A 22,884-nucleotide genomic window follows, 5' to 3' on the forward strand; every position below is an offset into this window, starting at 1 on the left:
ATTTTTTTTTTTTTTTTTTTTTTCCCCTCAGAGTTTTGCTGCCTAGCCCTTAATTGCTGTCTAGCTGCTTCTTACCTCCTCTTAACCCTTGAATGGCTCTGTGTCCACCTGTTTGTAATGGATCTTCAGAGTGTAACTGCAGGTTTGAATAATCTCGCCACGAAGGTACAAAATTTGCAAGATTTTGTTTGTCATGCACCTGTATCTGAGCCGAGAATTCCTTTGCCGGAATTTTTCTCGGGGAATAGATCCGGGTTTCAGAATTTTCGAAATAATTGCAAATTATTTTTGTCTCTGAAATCTCGCTCTGCCGGAGACCCTGCACAGCAGGTCAGGATTGTGATTTCCTTGCTCCGGGGCGACCCTCAAGACTGGGCTTTTTCATTGACACCAGGGGATCCTGCGTTGCTCAATGTGGATGCGTTTTTTCTGGCCTTGGGGTTGCTTTATGACGAACCTCATTTGGAGCTTCAGGCAGAAAAAACTTTGATGTCCCTATCTCAGGGGCAAGATGAAGCGGAAATTTACTGCCAAAGATTCCGTAAATGGTCTGTGCTTACTCAGTGGAATGAGTGCGCCCTGGCGGCGACTTTCAGAGAGGGTCTCTCTGATGCCATTAAGGATGTTATGGTGGGGTTCCCTGTGCCTGCGGGTCTGAATGAGTCCATGACAATGGCTATTCAGATCGATAGGCGTTTGCGGGAGCGCAAACCAGTGCACCATCTGGCGGTGTCCACTGAGAAGTCGCCAGAGAGTATGCAGTGTGATAGAATTCTGTCCCGAAGCGAGCGGCAGAATTTTAGACGGAAAAATGGGTTGTGTTTCTATTGTGGTGATTCTACTCATGTTATATCAGCATGCTCTAAGCGCACTAAAAAGCTTGGTAAATCTGTTTCCATTTGCACCTTACCGTCTAAATTTATTCTATCTGTGACCCTGATTTGCTCTTTGTCATCTATTACCACGGACGCCTATGTCGACTCTGGCGCCGCTTTGAGTCTTATGGATTGGTCCTTTGCCAAACGCTGTGGGTATAATTTAGAGCCTTTGGAGACTCCTATTCCTCTGAAGGGGATTGACTCCACCCCATTGGCTAATAATAAACCACAATACTGGACACAAGTAACTATGCGTATTAATCCGGATCACCAGGAGATTATTCGCTTTCTGGTGCTGTATAATCTACATGATGATTTGGTGCTAGGATTGCCTTGGCTGCAATCTCACAACCCAGTCCTCGACTGGAGAGCTATGTCTGTGTTGAGCTGGGGATGTAAGGGGGCTCATGGGGATGTACCTGTGGTTTCCATTTCATCATCCATTCCCTCTGAAATTCCTGAGTTCCTGTCTGACTATCGTGACGTCTTTGAAGAATCCAAGCTTGGTTCGTTACCTCCGCACCGAGAGTGCGATTGTGCCATAGATTTAATCCCGGGTAGTAAATACCCAAAGGGTCGTTTATTTAATCTGTCTGTGCCTGAACATGCTGCTATGCGAGAATATATAAAGGAGTCCTTGGAAAAGGGACATATTCGTCCATCGTCATCTCCCTTAGGAGCCGGTTTTTTCTTTGTGTCAAAAAAAGACGGCTCTTTGAGACCATGTATTGATTATCGGCTTTTGAATAAAATCACTGTTAAATATCAATACCCATTGCCGTTGCTGACTGATTTGTTTGCTCGCATAAAGGGGGCCAAGTGGTTCTCTAAGATTGACCTTCGTGGGGCGTATAATTTGGTGCGAATCAGGCAGGGGGATGAGTGGAAAACCGCATTTAATACGCCCGAGGGCCACTTTGAGTATTTAGTGATGCCTTTTGGTCTTTCTAATGCTCCGTCAGTTTTCCAGTCCTTTATGCATGATATTTTTCACGATTATTTGGATAAATTTATGATTGTGTATCTGGATGATATTCTGATTTTTTCGTATGACTGGGACTCTCATGTCCAGCAAGTCAGGAGGGTTTTTCAGGTTTTGCGGTCTAATTCTTTGTGTGTGAAGGGTTCTAAGTGTGTTTTTGGGGTACAGAGGATTTCCTTTTTGGGATATATTTTTTCCCCCTCTTCCATTGAAATGGATCCTGTCAAGGTTCAAGCTATTTGTGATTGGACGCAGCCCTCTTCTCTTAAGAGTCTTCAGAAATTTTTGGGCTTTGCTAACTTTTATCGTCGATTTATTGCTGGTTTTTCGGATATTGCTAAGCCATTGACCGATTTGACTAAGAAGGGTGCTGATGTTGCTGATTGGTCCCCTGATGCTGTGGAGGCCTTTCGGGAGCTTAAGCGCCGTTTTTCCTCTGCCCCTGTGTTGCGTCAGCCTGATGTTGCTCTACCTTTTCAGGTTGAGGTCGACGCTTCTGAGATCGGAGCTGGGGCAGTGTTGTCGCAGAGAAGTTCTGACTGCTCCGTGATGAGGCCTTGTGCCTTCTTTTCCCGTAAATTTTCGCCCGCTGAGCGGAATTATGATGTTGGGAATCGGGAGCTTTTGGCCATGAAGTGGGCTTTTGAGGAGTGGCGCCATTGGCTTGAGGGGGCCAGACATCAGGTGGTGGTATTGACTGACCACAAAAATTTGATTTATCTTGAGACCGCCAGGCGCCTGAATCCTAGACAGGCGCGCTGGTCATTATTTTTCTCTCGGTTTAATTTTGTGGTGTCATACCTACCGGGTTCTAAGAATGTTAAGGCGGATGCCCTTTCTAGGAGTTTTGAGCCTGACTCGCCTGGTAACTCTGAGCCCACAGGTATCCTTGGGGATGGAGTGGTATTGTCAGCCGTTTCTCCAGACCTGCGGCGGGCCTTGCAGGAGTTTCAGGCGGAGAGACCTGATCGTTGCCCACCTGATAAACTGTTTGTTCCTGATGATTGGACCAGTAGAGTCATCTCTGAGGTTCATTCTTCTGCGTTGGCAGGTCATCCTGGCATTTTTGGTACCAGGGATTTGGTGGCAAGGTCCTTCTGGTGGCCTTCCCTGTCACGAGATGTGCGAGGCTTTGTGCAGTCTTGTGACGTTTGTGCTCGGGCCAAGCCTTGTTGTTCTCGGGCTAGTGGATTATTGTTGCCCTTGCCTATTCCTAAGAGGCCTTGGACGCACATCTCGATGGATTTTATTTCAGATCTGCCTGTTTCTCAGAAGATGTCTGTCATCTGGGTGGTGTGTGACCGTTTTTCTAAGATGGTCCATTTGGTTCCTCTGCCCAAGTTACCTTCTTCTTCCGAGTTGGTTCCTCTGTTTTTTCAAAATGTTGTTCGTTTGCATGGTATTCCTGAGAATATCGTTTCTGACAGAGGGACCCAATTCGTGTCTAGATTTTGGCGGGCATTCTGTGCTAGGATGGGCATAGATTTATCTTTTTCGTCCGCTTTCCATCCTCAGACGAATGGCCAGACCGAGCGGATTAATCAGACCCTGGAGACATATCTGAGGTGTTTTGTGTCTGCTGACCAGGATGATTGGGTTGCTTTTTTGCCATTGGCGGAGTTCGCTCTCAATAATCGGGCCAGCTCTGCCACTTTGGTGTCCCCGTTTTTCTGTAATTCGGGGTTTCATCCTCGATTTTCCTCTGGTCAGGTGGAATCTTCGGATTGTCCTGGAGTGGATGCTGTGGTGGAGAGATTGCATCAGATCTGGGGGCAGGTGGTGGACAATTTGAGGTTGTCCCAGGAGAAGACTCAGCTTTTTGCCAACCGCCACCGTCGTGTTGGTCCTCGGCTTTCTGTTGGGGATTTGGTGTGGTTGTCTTCTCGTTTTGTCCCTATGAGGGTCTCTTCTCCTAAGTTTAAGCCTCGGTTTATCGGCCCGTATAAGATATTGGAGATTCTTAACCCTGTTTCCTTCCGTTTGGACCTCCCTGCATCCTTTTCTATTCATAACGTTTTTCATCGGTCATTATTGCGCAGGTATGAGGTACCGGTTGTGCCTTCCGTTGAGCCTCCTGCTCCGGTGTTGGTTGAGGGTGAGTTGGAGTACGTTGTGGAGAAAATTTTGGACTCTCGTGTTTCCAGACGGAGACTCCAGTATCTGGTCAAGTGGAAGGGATACGGCCAGGAGGATAATTCTTGGGTGAATGCATCTGATGTTCATGCCTCCGATCTGGTTCGTGCCTTTCATAGGGCCCATCCTGATCGCCCTGGTGGTTCTGGTGAGGGTTCGGTGCCCCCTCCTTGAGGGGGGGGTACTGTTGTGAATTTGGATTCTGGGCTCCCCCGGTGGCTACTGGTGGAATTGAACTGGTGTCTTCATCTTCTCTGTTCACCTGTTCCCATCAAGATGTGGGAGTCGCTATATAACCTTGCTGCTCTGTTAGTTGCTTGCCGGTCAACAATGTTATCAGAAGCCTCTCTGTGCTTGTTCCTGCTCCTAGACAACTACTAGATAAGTTGGACTCTTGTCCATGTTTGTTTTTGCATTTTGTTCCAGTTCACAGCTGTAGTTTCGTTACTGTGTCTGGAAAGCTCTTGTGAACGGGAATTGCCACTCTGGTGTTATGAGTTAATGCCAGAGTTTTAAAGTAATTTCTGGATGGTGTTTTTTGATAGGGTTTTCAGCTGACCATGAAAGTGTCCTTTCTGTCTTCTGCTATGTAGTAAGTGGACCTCAAATTTGCTAAACCTATTTTCATACTACGTTTGTTATTTCATCTCAACTCACCGCCAATACATGTGGGGGGCCTCTGTCTCCTTTCGGGGTATTTCTCTAGAGGTGAGCTAGGACTAATATTTTCCTCTGCTAGCTTTATTTAGTCCTCCGGCTGGGCTGGGCATCTAGAATCAACGTAGGCATGCTACCCGGCCACTGCTAGTTGTGCGTTAGGTTTAGTTCATGGTCAGCTCAGTTCCCATCTTCCAAGAGCTAGTTCCTATATATGCTTATGCTATGTTCTCTTGCCATTGAGATCATGACAGGATGGCTTGTGACTATCCATCTTCCTCTTAATTATATTCCAGAGGTTTTCAATGGGGTTCAGATCTGGAGATTGGGCTGCCCATGACAGGGTTTTGATGTGGTGGTCTCTTCATTTTTGCCAGAGTTGTTTATCCCACTGCTATATTAAATTATCCTTGATTACCTTGCAAAGTTTAGTATCATCTGGAAATATTGAAATGATACTTTGCATGCCTTTCACAATGTTATAAATAAGTATGTTAAAAAGAAGAAGGCCCAATACTGTCCCCTGAGGTACCCCACTGTTATCTGTGGCCAAATCAGAGTGAGTTCCATTAATAACTACCCAGTGTTTAACATCAATGAGGCAGTTGGTAACCCAGTTACACAGATTTACAGCCAACTACACGGTTCTTATTTTATGTACTAAACTTTTAGGTGGCACCATATTATACGGCTTTGAAAAGTCCAAATAAACAACATCCACTGCTTTACTATGATGTAGTATGGAACTCACTTGTCACCTTTATGATCGAATTTGGCCCGGGATCTCAATTTGCATCAAAGTTTTTTTTTTAATGCCAATCAAATGTTCCTACATTTGCTCTGGGGCTTTGTCGAAAAAAAAATACTTTGTGTTTCATTAACCCGTCCCACTACTGTAGCCTCCCAGTCCGATCCACTGCACATAATCTTTGACTAAGTTTCAGGCAATGCACATAACGTTGCCTGCTTGAAAATGATGGAAAAGCCCTAGAGGACCCAAACATGGAGGACTGGATCGGGGACAGCAGCAATGGCACAGATGGAAATGTATTTTTCCACTCCTCTACAGGTGGTCGCCATTTTGATGGTTCTACATGAAGCAAATCACACACAAAAAATCAAAATTGTTTCAGGACAATCAAATATTTTTGGAAGCTCGGAATTTTTTTAACCATTTTTGTTCATCCCCATTATTAACCCACTGATTGATTCTTTTCTTATTGAATTTCAACAGTAAAACCTACGGGATGAAACCATTCGTAGCCCACACAGCTAAGCCACTTGTCACATGGAAAGCTTTTCAGTAAAATAACCGCTGTGGGCATTTGACTGCCTGGGGCCACACATCAATTAGAGCTTTTACCTGCAAATCTTTCTATCCTGTCTAAACTCTTGTGAACTTTAATGTATCATTAACGCGCTCTTTCCTATGTAGAACAAGCAGGTCTCTTAACAGCAGAGCGCCAATTCAGCCTAGTCGAATCAGCTATGGATATTGTTTGCGCGGCAGTTTCCCTTGGAAGCCCTGGCAGCAAGGTGACACATTAATGTGCAATTATAAAGCTTCTATGTATTTTTACCCATTACTGGAGAACACAAAGTTTCATTAAACGAAGGTTCGGGCAAACCTAAGCGCTGTTACAAAGTACAGGCCGATCATTTGTCACTGCTGAATCTGCTCATTGCTACTGAATGTAAATTGCCCACAGAGTGCATAAATGATGACTTTGTGAATTGCTCATGTCAGGGCTGAATGCCAGCTCACATCATGCAATTTTCTCTCTGCACGTAGCTCCCTAACTCCTTCTAATACACAATCGAGGCAAATTCGAGTAAAAGCATTCATAGTCAATTTTAGACTAGTCATTTATTGACTTGAACCCTAATAGAATAGTATAGAAAGCACTAAAAATTGAAAAACATATAATAAAATATCTACCAGACAGTAAAAGGTAAAGCACCTATACAGTAAAGAGTTAAAAAACCTATTTCTGGAGGATCCCTATGTTACAGTCAATATAAATCATTAGTTAATGGCCTTTTACACTGGGCAATTGCTGTGTAAAAAAAATGTAATTTTCTCAGTCACTGGGCAATGTAAACATAGGCAGCTATTGATCGTGGCGGGAAAGACAGGTGATCTCAGAGATCAAAATGACCTAAGATTGTGATTCTAATAACGTATATGTTTAGAAAGTTAAAACTCATTATATAGAACATATGGGCTTAGTATTTTATCAATGTTTCTTTGGATGTAAAAAAAGCAAGGCTGGTTGCACAGGATAGAAAAAGGGGCCATTTTAAGAAGCAAATTCTCACATTTGTTACAGGTTGTGTAGAATCTCTCTAAAATCTCCATACCTTCATTTTGTGTTAGACATAACAGTAGAAGGATAAAAATGTCCATGGCAAATCAAAGTGAAGGAAGGTAGGAAAGCATTCAAGTTTTCAGGGAGGGCAGAGCACAAAAGCTTAGGGTGCAGTTAGTAAGGTGATACAATGCATGACAATCGTCAGGTGTGCGGGAGGATCACACAAGCGATGATTAATGTAAAAGGGAGAGGGGAGAAAGGAGAGTACTGATGACATGGAAGCCACACACTGCAATGAGATCAATGTTTTTAAAAATATACGTTTATTCTTAGACATTATACATGCATTTCAAAAATTAAAACGCATTATATCATGCATCTGAGGTTATATGTGTAAAAGAATTTTTAATATCGAGGCTTACTGGTCACAGGGCCATAAACAGAACAATTCCCCCACAATTCGCATTTTTAGACAGTTTTTCCCATAACTTCAATTTCGGCATTTACAAAAGGGATACAGTCATGTAATCGCCAAATAATATTTCTTTAAAAAGATCCAAATAGAAATGCCAGATAATGCCTTAATAGCTTTATAGAAATGGCAGTAGATAATAGAAGTGTAATATATCGCACTTACAACAAGGCTGTTCAATGCCAATTAAAACTGCAATACCGTGTTAATACTATATTATGCTGAAATTAGTCTGGTAATTTTATGCTGTTATAAAAGGAAATGGAGAACAGAGGAATTAGCCTCACAGTTCTCTCTATTTTTCAGGGTGAATGATTGGAAACCATTATATGAAATGATCAAAAAATGACTACTACCGGTATTGTGCTGCTGTATAACTCCTTCACATAGCTGGCTGTCCTGTCACTTCTAACATAGAGCCAATCGCACATTTCTGTTGGCTGTATCTCCTCTATTTGCTCTCTCCTTCCTTCCTCTCATTGTTAGAGATAGCAGAAGGAAAGGCACAGCGAATGGACATGGTCTATCAGAATGTGAAAAGTAAGGAATGAATCAAAATTTTCAGTGATGACATATCACAAAAGCTGAACTCTATCGGAGTCTACTTAGGGAGGAAAATATGTACATGGCAGTCTGTAGAGTTAGGGTGATCACATGTGCTATCGTCCGTATACAGAGAGAAGAGCACAGATGTCAGACTCTGAGGGGTAACTGTACACTACTCACCAAGGGAGGGAGGAGAAAGCAGGACACAGGTACAGACCTTGTTAGAGACACCCTTGTAGGTATCTTGAGGTAACAGTAACAAAGGTAAAATCAGTTTTTCCATATCAAATGCGTTCAAAGGTATGCAGAGTCTTGAAATTACTTTTTTATTGCTGAGGTCTGTGCCCAAAACATATCCAAAAACCTGAGAACATAAGCACTAGGCTTTGACGAGTCCTTCGATAAACAATATTCTTCACCTTAAATAGGCTGTCCACTACCCTGACTCAGTTGTTATTTTTGCCATAAATTCTTAAGGATAATGCCTGTAAAGATCCCATATGCCTTTTCTGCCAAATTTCATATTATTTTACACTTGTATGCTTCATTTCCTGTGTTCTACCACCAGATTTGTTGAATAGCAATCAATTTCTCTTCAGGATCCTCTACATCAGTGTTCCCCAAGTCCGGGCCTCAAGAGCCACCAACAGGTCATGTTTTCAGTATTTCCTTAGTATTGCACAGGTGATAATTGCATCATCTGCACAGGCAATAATTCCATCACCTGTGCAATACTAAGGAAATCCTGAAAACATGACCTGTTGGTGGCTCTTGAGGACCGGACTTGGGGAACACTGCTCTACATCCTTCTTACTACATTTCCCACTAATCCTTGTGCTGAGGAAGCGAGACTTTGTGCACGCGAAACGCGCGTTGGGGTTTGACCGAGGTCTCCCTAGGAACTGGATACAGATATGGGTAATTAGTGCCATTATTCTTACATACATAATTAGGCATATCGTTATTACATAGCCACTTTAGGGTGAAGGATTGTGTTCTGAAAGAAACATATGGAACTTAGTTCCACAAGATAGTTGCAGTAATACAAGTCACACCAGGCTGTTATTGAGTCATCTATATGAGATATGTGCCTATCTTTCCCAGTTACTTTGTGTAGGCTTCTGGTCATTTAATCACACCAGGGTATTGTTCACTTACATTATGTACTTGACCCATGATATTAATCTTTTATTATGTATAAAAAAATATTTTTGATGTAATAAATTTTGTAAATTTTTTGGTAATTGTCTGACTCTATGTCCTCCTTTGTATATAATCCTTGTGCTGGCCTGCAAGCCAGCAGTGAGCACAGACCTGTAACTCTGCCTATACAGCTTGCACTTCTACACCAGCATCACACAAAGCCTCAGCCTCATCTCCTGTATAGGACACGGCAGGGGATAGACATATTTTATAAAGCACCTTTACACCTGTCCTGACAATGGAGATTATCCCCTACTCCAGCACGGTGGCTTAGTGGTTAGCACTACAGCCTTGCAGCGCTGGAGTCCTTTTATAAAGGACAACATCTGCAAAGAGTTTGTATGTTCTCTCCGTGTTTGCATGGGTTTCCTCCAGGTACTCCGGTTTCCTCCCACATTCCAAAGACATACTGATGGGGAATTTAGATTGTGAGCCCCATTAGGGACAGCGATGATAATGCATGTAAAGCGCTGCGTAATATGTTAGCGCTATATAAAAATAAAGATTATTATTATTATTACTCCCCGTCACTGACATGGATGATGAGATGAATCAATAGATGGATAGGGAGTGACCTGAAAACAAAGAACCTTTCCATTATTAATATATTGAAGACAAATGCTTACATAGCAATGAAATACACCAAAGACAACTGCACAAAAGCAGCAACATGATCAAACTGCTACCAATAACGGAAAATGTTAAAAGTACCTCTTAGGAAAATTATGACTGTATCTTGGATTAAATAATAAAAATAAGGTTGCTAAATAGCATACTAAGCTGAGGGATAGGAAGTAAATTGCCCTTCCCATACAGCAGTATAAATAAGTATTGAACACTTCATCAATTTTCTAAGTAAATCTATTTTTAAATTGTGCTATTGTCATGAAAGTATTACCAGATGTTGGTAACAACCCACCCAATCCACACAGGCAAATAAATTAAACCAAATATGTCCGTAAATTAAGGAATGTGTAATAATAAGAAATTAAAATAGGTAATTACGGCACTCCTGTGAAAGGTGCCCAAGTAGGATCCTATCTCATGTAATTCTTGTGGAAAATTTGCCACTCAGATAAAAATTGTAAGAAGATAATTTTCTTGTGTGTAGGTAATCCAAAAATAAAGACGTTTCGGTCTTACAATGACCATCATCAATCAGACAGATAGCAGTATGCATAGTGTTACAGTTTCTGCTGTTTAATAGTGTATGCTAATCCCATTTGGTTTGTACCTCCCTATCCTTCCCTTTATTCCACTCTATCCTTGGTGAGTGTTTTTGAATGTAAATTGATTTTTGTTATCCCTGTTTGTCTCACGTATATATACTAACATCTCTAACCCAGGCCTCCTGTGGGAGGGCGAGGGGATAGTTTAGGACATTACCAGGAGCATAGCAAGGTCGAAGACTCTAGCCTCTCTACCATTAAGAGTACCACTGGGACAGGGATAGTTAGGGTTGCAGTTCTAGGGACAGTTTGAGGCCCCACCTTCCTTACCAAAGACCATCACAGCATGACATTTTCACAGGCCCTACATTTTTTGATCAAGACATGGCACTCCCGAATAGGTTTTCGGGGGGTTAAAACAAATTTGTCATGTTTCGGGAAGCCTGCAAGCTCTATTTCAGGTTTCGTCAGCAGTCATCCGGGAGTGAGGTACAGATGGTGGGTATTGTTGTCTCCCATATTTAAGGAGACCCTCAATACTGGGCCTTCTCACTCTCATCTGACTCGTACTTCCAGTCAGTGGATGGATTTTTCAGGATTCGTTACCTTGTTTATGATGACTTAAACCGGGTCTCCCTTGCAGAATCTAAGAATTCTGTAGATGAGCCACTGACACTTAGTGGAATGACCCTGTCCTTAGGAGTCACTTGTGTCAGGGTGTGTCTGAACGGTTAAATGATGCATCGGCATTATACGAAACTCCAGCGAACCTCCTTTCTCAACATTTCAGCATGTCAGCACATGCATTTTGGGTGGTCATATGGTTTTTTTACCCAATCAGGGCTGACGTCAATGTCCCTGCCTTTGGACTGGGAATGCAGCCTCAGTGACTGGAGGTAATTTCGATGATGTCACTGCCAGTCACTGAGTCTGCACTCGCAGCAGCTCATTCACCAGTGGTTCTCAGCCTGGACTGTTGCATCTTGGCACCATCCAGGTTGAAAACTGTTTTTTCCCCCAGACATGGATTACGATGTGGGACAGAACGATGGATAGGTGAGGGATATTGTTGTTTTTTATTCTTGGTTTATTACAGGAGAACGAGGAATAGGCGTTTGGTGAGTATAACTGTGTTTGTTATTTTTAAATAAAAAAAGTAAAAGTGTGTTTCGTTTTATTTCTAATAAAAGACTTTATTCTGGCTGTGTCTTTATTTACAATACAACTATAGGATTAGTAATGGATAGATGTCTTAAAGACGCCTCTCTATTATGAAGCCATGGGCTTGATGTCACCTAAAAATACAAAGGTGACATCATCCCCACAAATATGAACCCCACTTGCCACCACTACAGGGCAAGTGGGAAGAGCCAGGCAAAATGCCAGAATTGAAGCATCTAATAGATATGCTTTTTCTGGGCAGCTACGGGCTGCTATCTTTAGGATGGGGGAGCCAATATCCACGGCACCTTAGAAGCCTGAAGATACCAGCTCCAGGCTGTCTGCTTTAGCAAGGCTGGTTGTCAAAAATGGGGAAACCCCATGCCGTTTTTTAAATTATTTATTTAAATAATTAAAAAATACGGTGTGGGGACCCCTCTATTCTTGATAACCAGCCTTGTTGAAGCTGACAGCTGAGGGTTTCAGCCCCCAGCTTTGAGTTTTTCCTAGCTGATTATCAAAAATACAGGGGAATCCACAGCGGGTTTTCTTTAAATTATTTATTTACAGTGCAGGAGCCGGCTAATGAATACACCCATTAGCCACTCCTGTTCTCTCTGTTATTAGTGGCAGCAGGTGTCGGATGATGGCAGCAGTAGTGACCGTAGGTAAACCGATCACAGCTGAGTGCTCACGCTGTCTTTTGACTGTGTGGGAACTGCAGCTCTCTGACTGGTGGGGATGATTTCACCGCTGATCAGAAGTGGTGTTTGCTGCGCTGTCATGCACATGACAGCATGACAAACACCTGGTGTTCGGGCAGCCAAACATGAACAGTTAACTCAGACTTCCTGATGAAGTCCTTGTTCGGTGTTCATGCCCAGAGGTTTTCGGTATGGATGACGAACTTTAAATTTCTGGTTTGCCCATCTCTAGTTATAACCTCACGTAGGCCCCTAGGAATGTGAGTGCTGACACTGCAGGAAAGACACCAGGATGGGAGGTGTGTATTAGTGTTTTAATTTAACGGGACAATCATTCAGAATGTTTAGGGGTTGTCCTTGTAGTGGACAACCCCTTTATATGTCTAAATAAGCTAAACATCAAAATTCTGGTTGCCTGCAGCTGGGAGAGGAGTTCCCTGCATAATGATTTTACCTTGAGTTAAAATAAGCAAAACAAAAAAAGGGAAGGAAAAGTAATGTCCATGTTCCAATCAGTGACAGGGGCAAGAGGCAGTAATATTCACGCTTTTTATCTAGCCTATGTGAGGGAATTGGACATCTGCACTCAAAAAGAATACTTAAGCTGCTCTAATGATACACTAAGAAATTAATATAATAATATATTATTCATAGAATTTTCCTTGAGAAACAAGTTTATATATATTCATATTTCGCTTTTTTTCTCTATATTTTATTAAAATGAGTCCATAAGAATAAACTATGTATAACTCAATCATTAACACCTAAGAATCACAATATACTGTAAAAATGTCATTAACACCTGGGAGATGCAAAATCTTTACCTCTCACAATAGCACTGCATCAATTTTATTTTTGATCAAGCTTTCTGCCAATTAAATATTCTGCTAAAAGTCAGTAGATTTTTTGAAATGTCTGTACAATCTTGCACCCAGATAAAGCAGAAGATTTCCTTAAATATTATGCACATCAACCCGAGTATAAGCCGAGGCACCTAAATTTGCCAAGAAAAACTGGGAAAACTTATTGACTCGAGTATAAGCCATGTAGGCATTGTCCTCTCATCCCTATCTTGGTATGCATGGCTCCCCATCCCTGTTATTGTATGCATGGCTCCCTGTCCCTGTATGCATGGCTCCTTATCCCCTATCCTTGTATGCATGGCTCCCCATCCCTGTCCTTGTATGCATGGTTCCTATAAAAAAGTAATAACACAATATTCACTCCACACCTATGGGAGTGGAGAGAGGTGAATATTCATTACCTTAAAGGGAACCTGTCACCACGTTTTTGGAAGATGGGATAAAAATAGCGTTAAATAGGGGCAGAGGTGGGCGTTACATTAGTGTGTGTGTTATGCGTTTATTACCCACCTAAGTTGCCGAAATAACTTTGCAAAGTCTCCGTTTTCGCCTGTCAATCAGGCTGGTCAGGTCACATGGGCGTGGTGTCTTCACCCAGATTTGGCGTAGTTTTCCGTTGGTGGCGTAGTGGTGTGCGCATGCCCAAAGTCCGGAATCCTCTTCCAGGGGATTTAAAATAGCGCGGTGTTCGTTATTGCATTGGTGATCGGTGGGCGCGGCCATCTTCCTTTGGCCGCGCGTGCGCAGAAGCGGCGCTCTGCTGGCCGCGGCTTCAGGAAAATGGCCGCCGCGATATCCATCTGCGCACGCGCGGCATCCCGCGGCCATTTTCCTGAAGCCGCGGCCAGCAGAGCGCCGCTTCTGCGCACGCGCGGCCAAAGGAAGATGGCCGCGCCCACCGATCACCAATGCAATAACGAACACCGCGCTATTTTAAATCCCCTGGAAGAGGATTCCGGACTTTGGGCATGCGCACACCACTACGCCACCAACGGAAAACTACGCCAAATCTGGGGGAAGACAACGCCCATGCGACCTGACCAGCCTGATTGACAGGCGAAAACGGAGACTTTGCAAAGTTATTTCGGCAACTTAGGTGGGTAATAAACGCATAACACACACACTAATGTAACGCCCACCTCTGCCCCTATTTAACGCTATTTTTATCCCATCTTCCAAAAACGTGGTGACAGGTTCCCTTTAATGAGCGGGGGACACGTGATCGCTTGGCCGGAAGAGCTGTTGGCGCTGGAACGAGATGCAGCAAAGGCGCGCAGGGAAGGTAAGTAGGATGTGTGTTGAAGCTGGCGGCTACGGCTGTAACTACGCACTATAAGAGAAATGAATATTCACTACCAGCTCCTGCCTCTGTGACCCACTTCCCCTCCCCTGCTGTCTTTCTGGGACAATGACTCGTGTATAAGCCGAAGGGGGGCGTTTTCAGCACACAAAAAATGTGCTGAAAAACTCTGCTTATACACGATACCGTACTTATCTTTTGTTTCAGATACCTGCAAGGTGCAGCCTAAGGTCATCATACCAAGCTTATCTGAATACCGTCTCCAATAGAGAAGAGCAAACCTTTGAAGGTTCAATTCGGTTCAATTTGCCAAACATTTAGACGTTCGACAAACGTTGGCTGAACGGTTAGACGAACATACCCGAACCGCATTGAATTCAATGGGAGGCCAAACCAAACACATATATAATACACTCCCAAACAACTAAAATTAGGGGCAGACACATTGAAAAGTGGCATCAATTGACCCACAGTAGAAATTTGCAAATTGAACAGGTATCAGGGTCTGGGCCAGCATTTACAGCTTTGAATTGAAGTTTCAATGAACACCTGGTGGTTAAGGGAATGATGTAAGCCTTCTTAACTGGGAGCCCTGATATCTCATGCAACAACTCCAACATTTTTTCCCAGTCACACTCAGGTGGCAAAAACAGAAAAATGTAAGGAAAGTAACACAGGTAGTTGACTGAAATTAAGTGCAGGCCTGCCTGTCTGGGAGTCCTACTTAGGCAGGCAAACCACCAGATGGAGACCCAGCATGGAGTCTCCACATTTCAAAAATTTATTGTCAGACACCACAGAAGTTTAATCAATTTCCAGTAGAACCAGTAGAACCAGTATAAAAGGCCTCAGACACACCTTCCACTACAGGCAAACCACCAGATGGATACCCAACTTGGAGTCTCTCCATTTCAAAAAATTGTTTGTAACATCAGCAGCAGTAGCTGCCATGACAAAGGTGTCACAACCTGCAATAACGCTAGGTCAATGAATGACACTAAAAAAGACACCATGTAAAAGTCATTGGAGATCCATGATTAGTTCATTTTGATGAAAGTTAGGTGGCATACACTTTCAGGGGCAGCCGGATGCGCTTATCCATCAGGACACCACCAGCAGTGCTGAACACACGTTCTGAGAGAACGCTGGCTGCCGGGCATGACAAAACCTCCAAGGAGTGACAGGAGAGCTCAGGCCTCTCTTCCATTTTGGACGACCAAAATACAAAAGAGCCCAAACCTCTCCTGATAGCGTTGCTATTGCGCTCCAGAAACTCCTGAACCATCATCTCTAGTCGTTCACAACGTGTCAGACTTGTACTCGGTTCTCGGTATGCCCCCTGACAAAGCTTGACTACTAAAACACTAACCTGGTGTAAGTACCATTCCTGCTCCTTTAACATTTCTCCACTTTGCACGTTCCATCTTATCCAGCTATAGCTATGAGGTGTAGACAGATACACTATGGTTTAGGTACTTCTATGTATATTTATTCTGTGGTCTAGTATTATCCCCCACATTTTGGTTCTCTGCCTTACTTGTTTGAATCATTTTATGCATTGTTTTAATATATTTCAATGAACTGTATATTTTTATGAGACCCATGTAGCACCTATTTCGTGTTGGTATTTTGACTTTGGTTATGGTGCGTCTCAGTATAGATTATTATTTATCTCACTTCTTGGTTTTGGTATTAATTGTACTCAGTTCTGCTAATGCATGGGATGGTATAAAAAAGGTGTGAAATGACTCAAAGAAATTGCTTATGCCACTTAAATTGTTGCTGCTAATGTTTTTGCGAAGACGCCTTGATATTCCTCAGGTTGGACGTCTAGACCTGCGATGCACACTGTGTGCCTCACAGCTGTCTTGGAGAAAACCACTTTTAAGATTGTCTACAAGCGTATTTCGATACTCCAGCATGAGCATATCCCTTTCCAGTGGGGGGAAGCATCTGGCTAAATTTACTCTTGTACCATGGATCTAATAGAGTGACAACCCAGTAGTCTGCACTATTTCTAACCCTAGGAATACAGGCATCATGTTGAAGATAGTGCAGTAAGAAGTTGCTCAAGTGGAGTTTCTGAGTCCGGAAACCTGTGTGAGAAGACTTGACACAGTGAAAGAAGAGGAATAAGCAGCAGATATGGTTGATGGGATGGCAGGTAGTTGTCGAGGCCTGCTAGTCCGCATTTTAGAACAGTGAGATTCCGACACTAAGGCATGTTGATCGCGCATGTGCCAGTTCATGCATGTAGTAGTCAAATTATTGCAATTTTTGCCTCTACTGAGTTTGTTTTTAAAAATTTGGCAGAAAACCTGAGTTGAGTCATCCTTTGCGGTCTCAAAAAAAGACCCAGACTGGGCAAGCCTTACTGCCCCTGGGACCTGCACAATCACGACCGGTGCTGGCCACAGCCAGCGTTGAGGTTGAGGATGTAGTGCTTGTTGTGGTTGCATCACTTGGTGTCTGTGTTGCAAACCAAAACATAACCTCTTCGTTTTCCTCCTCCTCTACTGAGCTACTCAGCTGCATACCTCTGAGTTCACACCAAGTAGGATCTAAAACCTCACCATCCTCTCTGTTCTCACTCCTTACTGTTAAAGCCAACCTTCCTCTCTTCCTGCCCTGACACCTCAGTACAATCCACATAAGCCTCTGGTATTTGATTCTCATCAGTATCACCTTCAGGGTATGTGCACACGTCCAGATTTCTTGCAGAAATTTCCTGAAGAAAACCGGAAATTTTCTGCAAGAAATCCGCATTTTATTTTTGCGTTTTTTTTCCATTTTTTTCACGTTTTTTTAGCATTTTGCAAGCGTAATTAGCTTGCAGAATGCTAAAGTTTTCCAAGCGATCTGTAGCATCGCTTGGAAAACTGACTGACAGGTTGGTCACACTTGTCAAACATAGTGTTTGACAAGTGTGACCAACTTTTTACTATAGATGCTGCTTATGCAGCATCTATAGTAAAAGATAGAATGTTTAAAAATAATTAAAAAATGGTTATACTCACCCGCTGCAGCCTCCGTTCCTATAGATGCCGGTGTGGTTCAGGGCCTTCGGTGACGTCACGGCTTGTGATTGGTCGCGAGCGGTCACATGAGCGGTCACGCGACCAATCACAAGACAGTGATGTCACTGCAGGTCCTGAACCACACCATCTATACGAACAGAATCGGCAGCATGCAGCGGTGAGAGGCGGGAACACTCCGGGGACATCGAAGGTGAGTATATGACTATTTTTTATTTTAATTCTTTTTTTTCGACCAATTATATGGTGCCCAGTGCGTGGAGGAGAGACTCCTCTCCTCCACCCTGGGTACCAACCGCATATAATCTGCTTACTTCCCGCATGGTGTGCACAGCCCCGTGCGGGAAGTAAGCAGATCAATGCACTCCTAGGTGTGCGGAATCCCCGCAATTACGCATTTTTAATGAACATGTTGCTTTTTTTTCCGCGATGCGATTTTTTCGCGGAAAAAATCGCAACATTTGCACAAAAAATGCGGAATACACTGTAAATAATAGGAGGCATAGGTTAGCGGTTTTTTTTGCGTTTTTATCATGTTTTTATAGCGAAAAAACGTGAAAAAAACACGAAAAATCCTGAACGTGTGCACATGGCCTTACTCCCGGTGGTTAATGTCTGGTGAGGTGACGAGTGTCTGGATTCTGCTCAGAGCCAAATTCGTACGGCCCTTGATCCAACACAAAAAAATTTGGGGCATCGGTGCGGATGTTTTTCTTTTCTGGATTTGGTGAATCTTTGGAGCAGACGTCTGATCACCATGTAATAGAATTGTGTGAACAGCTCTGCAGAATGGCCCATCTGTGGTTCCCCACAGTCAGTTGAGAGTTTGGAAATTTGTGACACTGTGGGAAACAAGGGATGCCACCTCTGAGGATTGGACTGTGTGTTATGTTAAAATGGAGGTAAAGGAGGAGAGGCCACTTGATGAAGCGCTTTCTATCCACTGGAGCACAAGCTCTTTCTGGCCCTCATCTACAACGCGCACAGCTGTGCAGCTGCCAAAGAAAGGAAGTGGCGAAGCCCGTCCAGTAGCTAATCTTGTCATTGGTCTTTCATTAACACCTAACCCACGTACACGTTGAACACCAAGCCTATTCTGCCTTACAAGACAACCTCGTTTTTTCCCACTCATAACAAGTTCACTTGCAGTACTAGCAGAAGAGGCTTCTCTGAACTGGGACACAGAAAAAATGGCTCCAGCAAAACAAGATGTCCGCTTTTTATATGACCAGGGACATGTGACTTTGGCATCCAATCGCAGAAGACCTTGTGTCATGATGTTGTGTATGGTTACTGCACCCTGATTGGCTACCAGAATGTACACACATTAAGTTATTAAGTTATGAACCCCTTTACCTCAAGGGTGGTTTGCACATTAATGACCAGGCCAATTTTTACAATTCTGACCACTGTCCCTTTATGAGGTTATAACTCTGGAATGCTTGCATGGATCCCGGTGATTCTGACAATGTTTTCTCAAGACATATTGTACTTCATTCTAGTGGTAAAATTTCCTTGACATTACATGAGTTTATTTGTGAAAAAAATGGAAATTTGGCAAAAAGTTTGAAAATTTTGCAATTTTCCAACTTTGAATTTTCATGCCCATAAATCACAGAGGTATGCCACACGTAATACTTAATAAGTAACTTTTCCCACATGTCTATTTACATCAGCACAATTTTGGAACTAAAATTTTTTTTGTTAGGGAGTTATAAGGGTTAAAAGTTGACCAGCAATTTCTCATTTTTACAACACCATTTTTTTAGGGACCACATCACATTTGAAGTCACTTTGAGGGGTCTATATGCTAGAAAATACCCAAGTGTGACACCATTCTAAAAACTGCACCCCTCAAGGTGCTCAAAAACACAGTCAAGAAGTTTATTAACCCTTCAGGTATTTCACAGGAATTTTTGGAATGTTTAAAAAAAATGAACATTTAACTTTTTTTCACAAAAAATTTACTTCAGATCCAATTTGTTTTATTTTGCCAATGGTAACAGGAGAAATTGGACCTCAAAAGTTGTTGTGCAATTTTTCCTGAGTACGCTCATACCCCATATGTAGGGGTAAACCACTGTTTGGGCGCATGGCAGAGCTCAGAAGGGAAGGAGAGCCATTTAACTTTTCAATGCAAAATTGGCAGGAATTGAGATAGGATGCCTTGTCTCGTTTGGAGAGCCCCTGATGTGCCTAAGCAGTGGAAACACTCTAAGGGTATGTGCACACGCTGTGGATTTTGCTGCGGATCCGCAGCGGATCTGACGCTGCGGATCCGCAGCAGTTTTCCCAAAGTTTACAGTACCATGTAAACCTATGGGAAAAAAACGCTGTGCACATGCTGCGGAAAAATCCGTGCGGAAATGCAGCGGATTATTTTCCGCAGCATGTCAATTCTTTGTGCGGATTCCGCAGCGGTTTTCAACATGCACCAATAGGAAAGTGCAGTTGAAAAACCGCAGAGGAATCCGCAGAAGAAACCGTGAGAAAATCCGCAGTGGTTTTGCACTGCGGATTTTACAAATCCGCTGCGGAAAAATCTGCAGCAGAAACCGCAACTAGTGCACATACCCTAAAAGTGACACTATTTTGGAAAGCAGACCCCGTAAGGAACTTATCTAGATGTGTGGTGAGCACTTGGAACCCCCAAATGCTTCTCAGAAGTTTATAATGTAGAGCCGTGAAAATTAAAAAATCATGTTTTTTCCACAAAAATGATTTTTAGCCCCCAGTTTTGTATTTTCCCAAGGGTAACAGGAGAAATTGGACCCCAAATATTGTTGTCCTATTTGTCCTGAGTACGCTGATGCCCTATATGTGGGAGAAAACGACTGTTTGGACACATGGCAGAGCTCAGAAGGGAAGGAGCACCGTTTGGAATGCAGACTTTGATGGAATGGTCTGCGGGCTTCACGTTGCGTTTGCAGAGCCCCTGATGTACCTAAACAGTAGAAACCCCCACAAGGGACCCCATATTGGAAACTAGTCCCCCAAGGAACTTATCTAGATGTGTTGTGAGCACTTTGAACCCTCAAGTGTTTCACTAAAGTTTATAACGCAGAGCCGTGAAAATAAAAATGTTTTTTTTCCACAAAAATGATTTTTTAGCCCCCAGTTTTGTATTTTTCCAAGGGTAATAGGAGAAATTGGACCCCAACAGTTGTTGTCCAATTTGTCCTGAGTACGCTAATACCCCATATGTAGGGGTAAACCCCTGTTTGGGCACACAGCAGAGCTCGGAAGGGAAGGAGCACCGTTTTAATTTTTCAACGCAGAATTGTACAGATTGAGATCGGACGTCATGCGTTTGCAGAGCCCTTGGTGTGCCTAAACAGTGGAAACCTCCCAATTCTAACTCCAACCCTAACCCCAACACACCCCTAACCCTAATCTCAACCCCAACACACCCCTAACACTAATCCCAACCCTAACCATACCCATAACACTGACACACCCCTAACCCAACCATAAACGTAATCCAAACCCTAACCCCAACCCTAACTTTAGCCCCAACCCTAACCCTAACTTTAGCCCTAACCCTAACCCTAATGGGTAAATGGAAATACATTTTTTTTATTTTATTATTTTTCCCTTGCTAAGGCGGTGATAAAGAGGGGTTTGATTTAATATTTATATTGGGTTTTTATAGCGCATTTTTATGTTTGGCAGCTGTCACACACTAGAAGACGCTTTTTATTGTAAAAAAATATTTTTTGCGTTGCCACATTCTGAGAGCTATAATTTTTCCATATTTTGGTCCACAGAGTCATGTGAGGTCTTGTTTTTTGAGGGACGAGTTGACGTTTTTATTGGTACCATTTTCAGTTACATGACATTTTTTGATCGATTTTCATTCTGATTTTTGTTAGACACAATGAACAAAAACCAGCAATTCGTGAATTTCTTTTGGGGGGGCGTTTATACCGTTCCACGTTTGGTAAAATTGATAAAGAAGTTTTATTCTTTGGGTCAGTACGATTACAGCAATACCTCATTTATATATTTTTTATGTTTTGGCGCTTTTATTACAATAAAAACTATTTTATAGAAAAAAATAATTATTTTTGCATCACTTTATTCTGAGGGCTATAACTTTTTAAGTTTTTGCTGATGACCCTGTATGGCAGTTCATTTTTTGCGGGACAAGATTACATTTTTGGTGGTACCTTGTTTATTTATATCCGTCTTTTTGATCGTGTGCTATTCCACTTTTTGTTCAACAGTATGATGATAAAGCATTGTCTTTTGTCTCGGTTTTTTTTTTACGGTGTTCACTGAAGGGGTTATCTAGTGGGACAATTTTATAGGTCGGGTCGTTACGGACGCGGCGATACTAAATGTGTGTACTTTTATGGTTTTTGGTTTTTTATTTATATAATTAAATGTATTTATTGGAACAACATTTATTTATTTTTTTAATTTATTTAAGTTTTTTTTTTACTTTGTCCCAGCGTGGAACATCATGCTATAGTGTCAGATCGCTGATCTGACACTTTGCACAGAACTGTGTCAGATCAGCGATCTGACAGGCTGTGCTGTAGGCTTTCCGGCACCTGTTCTCAGCAGGAGCTTGCAAGCCACCTTCCTGCAGGACCCGGAAGGCCCTGCCCCCGTGGCCATCTTGGATCCGGGGTCTGCAGGGAGGACGGAGGAGATGCTCGGAACAACGCGATCACATTGCGTTGTTCTGAGGGTCTCAGGGAAGCACGCAGGAAGCCCCCTTCCTGTGCAATGCTTCCCTATGCCACCGGAACGCTGCGATCATGTTTGATTGCAGTGTTCTGGGGGTTAATGTGCAATGCGTCGGGCCGACGTACCGACTGAAGCTGTGAAATAACTGCAAGACGTGGGCAGTGGATGCAGTTTTACAATGCATCCGCTGCCCATTCTGCAGTCCAGGGAGGAGGGGGCGGAGTTTCAGGCCGCGCATGCACGGTCGAAAATGGCGGATGCGACGCACAAAAAAACGTTACATGGAACGTTTTTTTGTGCCGATGGTCCGCCAAAACATGACGCATCCGTCATACGACGGATGCGACGTGTGGCAATCTGTCGCAATGCATCGCTAATGCAAGTCTATGGAGAAAAAACGCATCCTGCGGGCAACTTTGCAGGATGCATTTTTTCTCCAAAACGACGCATTGCAACGTACGTCACTAGTGTTGAGCGATACCTTCCGATATCGGAAAGTATCGGTATCGGAAAGTATCGGCCGATACCGGCAAAATATCGGATCTCGCCGATGCCGATACCCGATACCAATGCAAGTCAATGGGACGAAAATATCGGAATTAAAATAAACCCTTTCTTTCCTTGTAGGTTCATTCTACATGAAGGAAAACAACTAAGAATAATGTAGGATGTATTGGGGGACGTGGCGGAGACATTAAAGGCATAGAGGTTTAGCCCAATCAAATAGAATAGCAGGAATTTTAAAAATGTTTTAAGACGTTCGGAGTTACAAAG

This window comes from Ranitomeya variabilis, chromosome 1, assembly GCF_051348905.1.
Source record: "Ranitomeya variabilis isolate aRanVar5 chromosome 1, aRanVar5.hap1, whole genome shotgun sequence".
Taxonomy (NCBI): domain Eukaryota; kingdom Metazoa; phylum Chordata; class Amphibia; order Anura; family Dendrobatidae; genus Ranitomeya; species Ranitomeya variabilis.